Source organism: Rhinopithecus bieti, unplaced genomic scaffold, assembly GCF_001698545.2.
Source record: "Rhinopithecus bieti isolate Rb0 unplaced genomic scaffold, ASM169854v2 scaffold_2431, whole genome shotgun sequence".
NCBI classification, from domain to species: domain Eukaryota; kingdom Metazoa; phylum Chordata; class Mammalia; order Primates; family Cercopithecidae; genus Rhinopithecus; species Rhinopithecus bieti.
Genome location: NW_016803894.1, coordinates 124,756 through 134,688, shown reverse-complemented (window position 1 = coordinate 134,688; position 9,933 = coordinate 124,756). Strand labels below are relative to the sequence as shown.

The 9,933-nt window shown below is 38.2% G+C and overlaps 1 pseudogene; it reads right to left on the bottom strand.

Annotated features, from left to right (window-relative positions):
- Positions 1–369: 369 nt before the first annotated feature.
- On the bottom strand, positions 370–9,338 carry LOC108518970 (mitochondrial-processing peptidase subunit alpha pseudogene; annotated as a pseudogene).
- Between the last annotated feature and the right edge of the window lie 595 nt (positions 9,339–9,933).

The window sequence follows — 9,933 nt, the reverse complement described above, 5'->3', positions numbered from 1 at the left end:
GGCTCTGATAGTTTGGCCTCTGCTGCTTCCCGGCTCAGGGCTTGCTCCTCTCAAGTAACCTGCCGGACACCATATGCCTTTGAGAGCCCCTGAGGAGGGGGAGCGCTGACCCAGCCTCCTCATGGCACGCTGGCCTCCCGCGCTCGACACTTCACCTACTTCCTGGCTTGCCGTGGTCAGTGTCAATATTTTCTCCACTGATTGGCACATTCAGTTCTGAAGGAATGCAAACTGCGTGGGTGCTCTGGAGACACTGTTCGCACTGTTTGTAAAACCAGATAGCGTTTTAGACTAAATTCGTGTCCAAACTAACACGCACGGAACTGGCCCCAGCTGCAGCTCCTGGATCCATCAGGTCAGGGAGCAGCTCTACCGGAAGAGCCGGTAAGTCCTGGGCAGGCTCCCGTCCTTGCTCGACAGGGCGGTCTGGATGTGATCATAAGTAGGCAGGTTGGTCAACTCGCCCAGGCGGCCACTGCCGGCTTCCGTTGGAGCATGTTAGAAGCAGATCTCTTCACGTCTTCCAGCTTCACGTTGCAGATGAGTGTGCACAGCTCCTGTGGCAGCTTTCTGGAGCGAGTGGCCAGCATCTGCCTCCCCACATCCTCGAAGACCACAGGCCTGGACTCCAGGTTCATCATAAGCATGGACGTCAGCTGCGCCTGGGCTCGCTCCAGCTCCATCGCGTCCAGGGTTCCGCCCATTAAAATAAACCTCTTCGTGCTGATTTTTACCATTTCTCGAACATGTCTCGGGTGGGCTCTGGCATGGATGCACAGGAGGCCAGTGTCTTCGTAGCTGAGGTGGTAGGAGGTCGCGTTATACATCCAGTGGTGCCTGCTGAGCACGTTGAGTAGAGCCTGGAGAATATGCCCTTGCCGAGGCCGCCAGCCGAGAAGGAGCCGCCTCTGCCCATCATCGTGTTCAACACAGCGAAGGAATGAAGTCCTCCTCCAGGAAGGAGGCGCTCTCAAGTCCGACGATGGTGTGTGAGCTCGGGGATGGGGGTTGGGCCCAGGCTGACGTCTCTTTCTAGCTTGGCAATCCCCACAGAGTACTGGGCCACGGATCTGTCAACATCCACGGCCTCTGCGCTCCTCCAGGCCGCCTGGACCCAGCCTCAGACTCCCGAGTAGCTGGGACTACAGGCGCGCTCCACTGCGTCTGGCTAATTTTTGTATTTGGAGTAGAGATGGGGTTTCACCATGTTGACCAGGCTGAGCTGGAACTCCTGACCTCAGATGATCTGCCCACCTCAGCCTCCCAAAGTGCTGGAATTACAGGCATGAGCCACCATGCCCAGCCTGAAATATATTTTAAGTGAATATAGAATTTTATAGTTTGCCAGTTATTTCAGCATTGGAAGGGTGTCATTGTGTTTTCTGGCTTCCATGGCTTATGATGAAAAGTTGGCCATTACCTTTATGGTTATTCCTTGAAGGTAATGAGTCTATAGTTGATTTTATAATTTTTCTTTGTCATCAGTTTTTTGTAAGTTTACTTTTGGAAAATGCATAGAATATGAAAAGATCATCGTGAATAAATTCTAGCTCAACTTCTTCTTGTGTGGGGTCTGGCATTATTCTAATTTCTCTTATCTCCAAGGTAAAACCAAAATTGAATCTCAAACTGAAAGTTTTGGTTGTTTACAAGTGCCCCTACTATTTTGGTAATTCCTGAGTTCCAATTTTTGTCTTTCCAGCCAAATGAGTCTTTTGCTCTCTTTGCTCACCATTTTATCCTCTAATTAACTGTGTTTTGCTTATATTCACAATAACTTGCCCTGGGCATATGCAGTTTAAGAATCAGTAAATGACTCGAAATTGCTGGAAGACTATTAGGCTCCATTCTCTATACAGTAATTTTCTTTTCTCCAAGATTTTGACTCCTCAAATCATGGTTGCTTTGGCAGCCTTGAGCTCCAATTTTTGTCTACAAAACCCACAGAGACTGCCACAGGCTCTAGAATGTTTTCTGTTTGACATTTATGTCCAGTGTAGTGAATGAGCAAATGCACCCAGAGGAAATGTAAATCTCACCTCAATGTGTTTCTTCTCTACAGAAACTGTGCCCATCAAGACCTGGCTGCCTTGATTCCTTTATAATATCTGCAAACAGGTTTTTGTTTGTTTGTTTTTTTGACGGAGTCTCTCGCACTGTTACCCAGGCAGAAATGCAATGGCACCATCTCGGCTCACTGCAACCTCTGCCTCCCGGGTTCAAGGGATTCTCCTGCCTCAGCCTCCCAAGTAGCCGGGATTAAGGCGCCCGCCACCACACCCAGCTAATTTTGTATTTTTAGTAGAGTTAGGGTTTCTCCATGTTGGTCAGGCTGATCTTGAACTCCTGACCTCAGGTGATCTGCCTGCCTCGGCCTCCCAAAGTGCTGGGATTACAGGCATGAGCCACCATGCCCGGCTTGCAAACAGGTTTTTAAAACATTTTTTAGTCTTATTTTTACAGCTCCTGTTAGTAGGATTGTTAGTCTGATATATTCAGTCATAGAAGCAGAAATACCCATAACAAAATTTAAAGGCCAAACAACATTTGGGTATCTGTGCGTGTGCGTGCACACACACACACACACACTCTCCCTACATGAGTTAATTGTGAAACATATGATATCATGGAATAGACTTTAAGGCAAATTTACTCATATTTAGATGGATACTCGGGACTTTTATGGAACTTAATTGCTAAATGTAAAGTGTAGAACTGAGAATGTCATGTCAAAGTCATCTATTACAGGAGTTGTATGCCCTACTTTTAAAAAATATTAGTTATTCCTCCTTGTGAATTTGCTTCATTCTTCCACATTTTAATGCAAGCCATCTGTCTTTGTTTGTGTGGCTATAAAGTAATACATGATACTGATATATATATATATATATAGAGAGAGAGAGAGAGAGAGAGAGAGAGAGAGAGCGAGCTTCATTTGACTTATTGTTCTTCCAGCTGGAAAGTTCAAGACTGGGCACTGGTGAGGGCCTCAGATCCTTCCACTCATGGTGGCAGAAGTCAAAGGGAAGCCAGTATATGCTGGTATCATATGGTGAGAGAGGAACAAGAGGGAGAGGAGGGAGGTGCCAGGCTCTTTTTAACAACCAACTTTCAGGAGAAATAATAGAGCAAGAACTCACTCACTACAAAAGGATAACAAAAACTAATTGAGCAAGAACTTGCTCTTTACCAAGAGGACGGCACCAAGACATTCATGAGGGATATGTCCCTATGACCCAAACTCCTTGCATTAGGACATATCTTCAACATTGGGGCTAAAATTTCACCATGAGATTTGGTAGGACAAACATCCAAACTATAGCACCATCTAATTTCTGATTACTTATACGTTTACTTCGCCAAAAGTTGGAGGCAGATTTCAAGTCCATTGACCTTATGTCTACAATACCTATCTCCAGCTGATTGAATTGAGGTCTGTACTCATTTTTAAATAATGTTAATTCTTAATGCTGACAAGATGTACCAAGCAAGCTTCCTTACACTCCGAATTTAATTATCATCCATATTCTCTTCATTGCTCTCTTGTTTCAATGGATGGATTGTGTCTTCTCCTGCCTGATCGCCAGTGCCTCCATCCCTTCTCAAATACTTAACTACGGTACTTCAACAGTTTTCTTTTTTCTCTACTTCATCAATTTTCCATCTCAATTGAATCATTTAAATGGGATATTTGACCTTATTTATGTGGTTAATAATTAATAATAACCATGTTTTTCTCATCTCGAAGAATAAGTAATATATAAATTTAAGAAACTTCAAACATCTTTTTACTTCTCCCTCTAGATACTGCATCCATTTATCTTGAAGTCTTTTTGGCAATACTGCTGAAAGTATTGTCTATACATATATTCTCTCATTTTCTCTAGAATCTACCTCATTTAGAATTTGCCCTGTCCAATTCATTGAAACTGCCCATGTCAAGGTCACCAATGATAGTCTCTAATTATTAATAAATGTGGTGATCGTTTAATTTGATCTATCAGTTGCACTTAATCATTCCTATTTGAAACCCTTTTTCACTTGCTCCCAAGACATTTCATTCACTAGTATCTCTCCTTTGATAATCCTGACCTTTTTTTTCTTAGTCTTTTGCTGTTTTTTTCTCGAATCCACAGTGAAATAGTGGTGTACACTGGAGCTAATCATTGGAATATTTTTATATTCACACTCATCATATGTGAACCCCAATCTTATATCTTCAGATTTGTATTCTGAAGATGTCTACCTTTTACCTCTCCCTAATTCCCAGACTCACATATACAAGTGCCTACTGACATTTCTACTGAAACATCTAATAAGCATCTCAGATTTAACAGATCCAAAACCTACTTTTACTTCTCCTTCAAAATGTTCTCTGTAGTTTTCCATAATTCCCTGTGTGAGTTAATTATTCTATTCTTGCACTTTCTTAGGCCAAAAGTTTGGTATTATTTATATTTCACTCTCTGCCACTATATCCAATCAAAAATAAAATCTTACTATCTCTATTTTAGAAGTATATTCAAAATTTGACTAATTATTGCTACTCATGCTATCAATAATCTGGTCCAAACCACTACCATGTGTCTAAAGTATTGCAATAGTCTCTTAAGTGGTATCCCTATTATACTCTTGCAGTTCTCCAGTACATTCTCAGCAGAAAAACTGGGATGAGTTTATTAAAATGTATGTCATATCATGTCTTAATTGTATTTGTCAATTTGGCTGGATTAAGGGATACCTAGACAGCTAGCAAAACATTATTTCTGGATGTTTCTGTGATGGAGTTTCTAGAAGAGATTAGCATTTGAAACAGTAGACTGAGCAAGAAAGATAGATCCTAAACAATGTGTGTGGGCAAAATCCACTCTGTTGAGGGCCTGAACGGAACAATAAAAACTAAGAAAGGGTGAACTCTGTCTCTGTTTTTTGAGCTATGAAATCCATCTTCTCCTGCCCTTGGGCTTCAAGACTCAGGACTTACATCAGCGTCCCCCACCTCTACCTCTCTTCAACCTCAGACTGGGAGACACGCCAGCTCCCCGGTTTCCTGTTATATAGGCCTTTGGACTTGAACTGAGTTATACTACCAACTTTCTTATTTTATCAGCTTACAGGCAGCATATTATGGGACTTCTCTGCCTTCATAATCATGAAAGCCAATTCTCTTAATAAGTCTCCTCTTTGATAGATAGACAGATGTCAATCGATACATACGTAGATGAAAGTAAGAAAGAGAAAGAAAGAAAGAAAGAAAGAAAGAAAGAAAGAAAGAAAGAAAGAAAGAAAGAAAGAAAAGAAAGAAAAGAAGGAAGGAAGGAAGGAAGGAAGGAAGGAAGGAAGGAAGGAAGGTTGGTTCTATTGGAGACTTCTGACTATTACACATAGAATTAGATTAAAGCCCAAGTCTTTACTACGTTTTGTATCGTCTTGCTCCAAAAATATCTCTTCAACCTCATCAGCAACTATTCTTCCACTTACTTGGTGCATTATAGTAGCACTGCCTTCCTTGTTGTCTCTTGATTACATAACAAATTATTAACCTTAGGACCTATACACTTCTGTTCCTTCTGCCTAGAAATGCTCTTATCCAAATATCTGCATGCTGCCTTCCTTATTATCTTAATATATTTATTGACGTCTTGTCAGTGAGACTCTCTGAATGCTCTGTAAAACATCAGCACCCTTGACAACTCATATTGGTCTTTCTGTTGATTTATTATTTCTATGACTATTAACTACAAAAACTTATATTCTCACGGTTGTTGGAAGTCTGCCATCAGGGTTCTAGAGTGGTTGTATGGTTCGATTCTGGTGTAGGTTTCTTCCTGGCTTACAGACAGTCCCTTTTTTGCTGTATGCTCACACAGCCGTGTCTTGGTTGATGCCTGTAGAAAGTGAGAAAGAGCTTTCCCTCTTCCTCTTCTTATAAGGCTGTAAGTCCTATAGGAGTGGGATCTGATCCTTATGACCTCCTTAAACCTTGATTATCTCTTAAAAGTTCTTTTTTAAAATAGATTAATATTGGAAGGTTGGGCTTCAACATATGAATTCAGTATACACTTCAGTTCATAATGATCATATATAGTGTATGTAAAAGTAAATCTATTTATCTTGATGATTTTTGCTTTCTTTCTATAATGTAAGCTACATGAAGTCTTAGATGTTTGTCTGTTTAATTCACTGCTGCATTCTCATTACTAAAAATCAGCCTGGAACATAGAGTTCAAACATATGTATGCAAATGTGAACTGATACCAAATTACCAGAGTACAGTTTGGCAATATACATTGAAATCATTAAAAAAACTATATTCTCTATTGGTAATTTCAGTGTTAGGTACTGATACTAAGGAAATAAGCATTTGCTTAGATTCAGCATTCTTTTCTGAGAAACAAGATTGAAAATAGCCTAGTAAGCCACATATAATGGATTAGTTCAATGTATTTTAACATTATATGGTAGGATATTATGTGCCAATTAAAAAGATTATGCTGAAGTATATTTAACATCACGGAATAATTATATATTATTATATAATATATGTAATTAAATATATATTTCAAACATTATTCCATGATACTAAATACTTCAGTATCATCTTTTTGAATTATGAGTATTTGGGAAAGTATCTTATAAAAGTTTTAAAATACCTGCTTTGTTATTTTTATATTAATATAATAGAGAAATACTTAAATCTGTAAATAGTGATTTCTCAGGTTTGCTATTAATTGCAAAATATAGTTGGGGAAGGATTATTTATATTTTCCAAATTGTTCACAAAAATATGTTGATTCTATAATCATAATGTATATTAAATAATTTGATATAATAATCATGCTATAAATTATTAGAAAGAAATAATGAGAAATTCTTAACCTTTGCATTTGGAATGACTTCTATAAAAATGAAAGCAGTATGTTTTATAGGTAAAAGTTAAACATTGTCACAGAAAGCAAATCTTGGTCTCAGATCAACTATTACGTTGGTCTGTTTTTTTTTAGTGAATGCCCTTTCTTTGAGAGAAGATTCTAAAATATTGCTGCACAGAAAAATATTATACAAAACGTAGACAAAAAGGAACTTAAAAAAGATTGTACTGTGGGATGCTTGAAGTTTATACAAACATTCAAATGTACAGCTTTTATAGTTTGCAAATTTAGACAGAAACAGACTGCCAACATTCTAGGTCATCCTGACCCAAACTCTTCCTAGAACCGATTTATACAGATATTCCATTCTATTTCTTATCTATGCTTGAACCGAATGCCAAATCACCTGAAAAAAAAATGCTGTGACAACATAAAAGAAGACTCAGTAAATGAAATAGATTCACATGCTTGGAGAAAAGACTTAGTACTGTAAAGATGCCAATTCTTTCAAAGTTAATACATAAATTCAATACAAATCCATCCTAAATCTCTTTTTGATTTGTTTGTTTTTGTGGTTGTGGTTGTTTTATAACTTGACATACTGATTCTAAATTTCATCTCGGAGATTAAATGTATGAAATAGCCAAAGAAATAATGAGAAAAAAAGAAGTATGGAGAGAGGTTTTCATCATAAATCTTTATTAATGGAAAGTGTGGTGCTGATGGAGGAATAGTCAAATAGATCAATGGAAAGCATGGAGAATATGTGTATATGATAATTTATTATGTAATAAACGTGACATTTCAAATCAATGAGGACATATTTGATTATTCATGAAATGACTACTTGTTTGGAAACAGAAAAAGTATATTTCCTACATAATGTTAAATACGGAAACAAATTTCTGCAAGATTATATATGGAAATAAACTATACATTATGAAGCCAAATAGAATAGAATATTTTTCTAATTTTAAGATAAGAAAACATATTTAAACATTTCATAAAATCTAAGTAAAATTAAATATACAAGTAAGACCAGATAATATTTTGTTAAAGTTTATATACTGAGGTATTTAATGAACAAACTAAATAGACTAAGAATTTATTATGTGAGCTGTTTTAAAGCAACTTTTAGCTGTTAATTAATACATCAGCACTAATTGCAATTATACAACAGTTTTGCAGAGATATTTGCTAGAATATATAAAGAGCCTTGAAAATTGTGACAGCCTTTATATTAGATGCTGTGGTGGGCTAGACCATCAGGAAAGAACTTATTACTCCACTTTTTCTTGGGAATGTCGGCAGCAGAAAGCCCTCTTTGGGAACAGCTATGCTGTATAAATCCTTCTTACCTGAAGTCTTGCTCCCTTCCCTTAAGCACCTCACAACCAGTAACTAGTAAATGCATTGATAAAAAGATTTAGCCCTTCTACCCCAACTCAGGATAAATCTGAAGGAGTATTTCAGCTTACAGTTTCACATGAAGTTCTCTGAGATCACTTTGATCATGCATCAGAGCCCAAATTCTCCCTCTACCCAATTCAGTCCTCTTCCCTGCCACCTTCCTTGATAGTAATCCATCCATCCCTGTAGGGAGACCCCCTGAAACTATTGATATGGAATAAAAGATGAAATGCTCCTGATTATTGTAAATACAAAATTGCATGCAGGATTGTGTAAAGACAATGCCAGGTTGGACTGCCAGAATGAGCCAACAGCACGGGATGTGCTTCCCCTTGCAGAGGGCCTATGAATGGACGTGCAGTCAGGGAGGTTTCACATCACCAAGATTCCCATCCCAGAAAAGCAGATGTTCATAGCTCTGGGAATGGAATGCGACCCTCATGGAAAGCCTATAAATGGATGGTGGTGGGGGGCGCCTGTCCATATGGATAAGATAGAGCTATAAACGCCCTCACCTTGCGGCGGCTCTTCTAAGCCTCTTTAGCGTTAAGGCATACTCCCTTCTGAGAATTTCTGGTCTAACCAGTTGTCTAACTTCATGTCCTGTTTCTATGAATTGTTTGGAACCAGCTTTTGCTGCAACTGTTACTGTTGATTAATATCTTGCTAATCATGGGTTATGGAAAGACTGTGTTCCTGTTTTAAGGTTCTGTTAGAAATTAAACTTCACGTCCTGTTTCTATGAATTGTTTGTAACCAGCTTTTGCCATAACTGTTACTGCTGTTCCTGTTTTAAGGCTTTGTTAGAAATTACTGATGCATATACTATATTGTAAATTCTTATCTCTGTATACTGTACTTCTGCATACAGATGTTATGTTAAAGAGTTACTTCATCCCCATGTGACCATCTCACCTCATAATCAAATGACCCTAAATCCCTCACTAACCTACCTCTGCCCTCACTAAGCTCAATAATAAATGCTGGCATATCCAGTGCATTGTTGGCACCGCAAGACCAGAAGGCGGTGACCCCCCTGGACTCAGCCTTCACCATCTTGTGTGTATCTATTATTTCTCGACCTGCCAATCTGCCTGGGAGCAAAGAGAGAGCCCCGTTGCATTGCGGACTGCTGGCCAGTTCCCGCAATATATCTCAAAGCTAAATATCTAGGAAATTGACCTACAAGTAGAAAATAAACCCAGATACAGGGAAAAATATACGGGTTCATCGAGAGATCGTTTACAATAAGAAAAAGCTTGAAAACACTTAAATATTCATATATGAATATTTGAATATAATATACACACATATATAATATGTATATATACACATATGCATATGACATTGTAATATAATATAGCAATTAGATTTACTTGAAAATAATTTGTGATAGCATTGGAAATTTTACTGTTACAATGTTAAATGAAAAAAATAAAATTAACCTTTAGACCAGTAAAACTACTCTGTATCTTGCTCTAATAGAATGTACATGTTATCTATGTCCAAGCCCACAGAGTATACAACATCAAGAAGGAACCCTAATGTAATCTGTGGACTCTGGCATATGAATATTTGATTTTATGAGCAATTATTTTATTATGCTACAATTCAACATTATCATTTTTTTTTGCTGATCAAATTGTTCCAG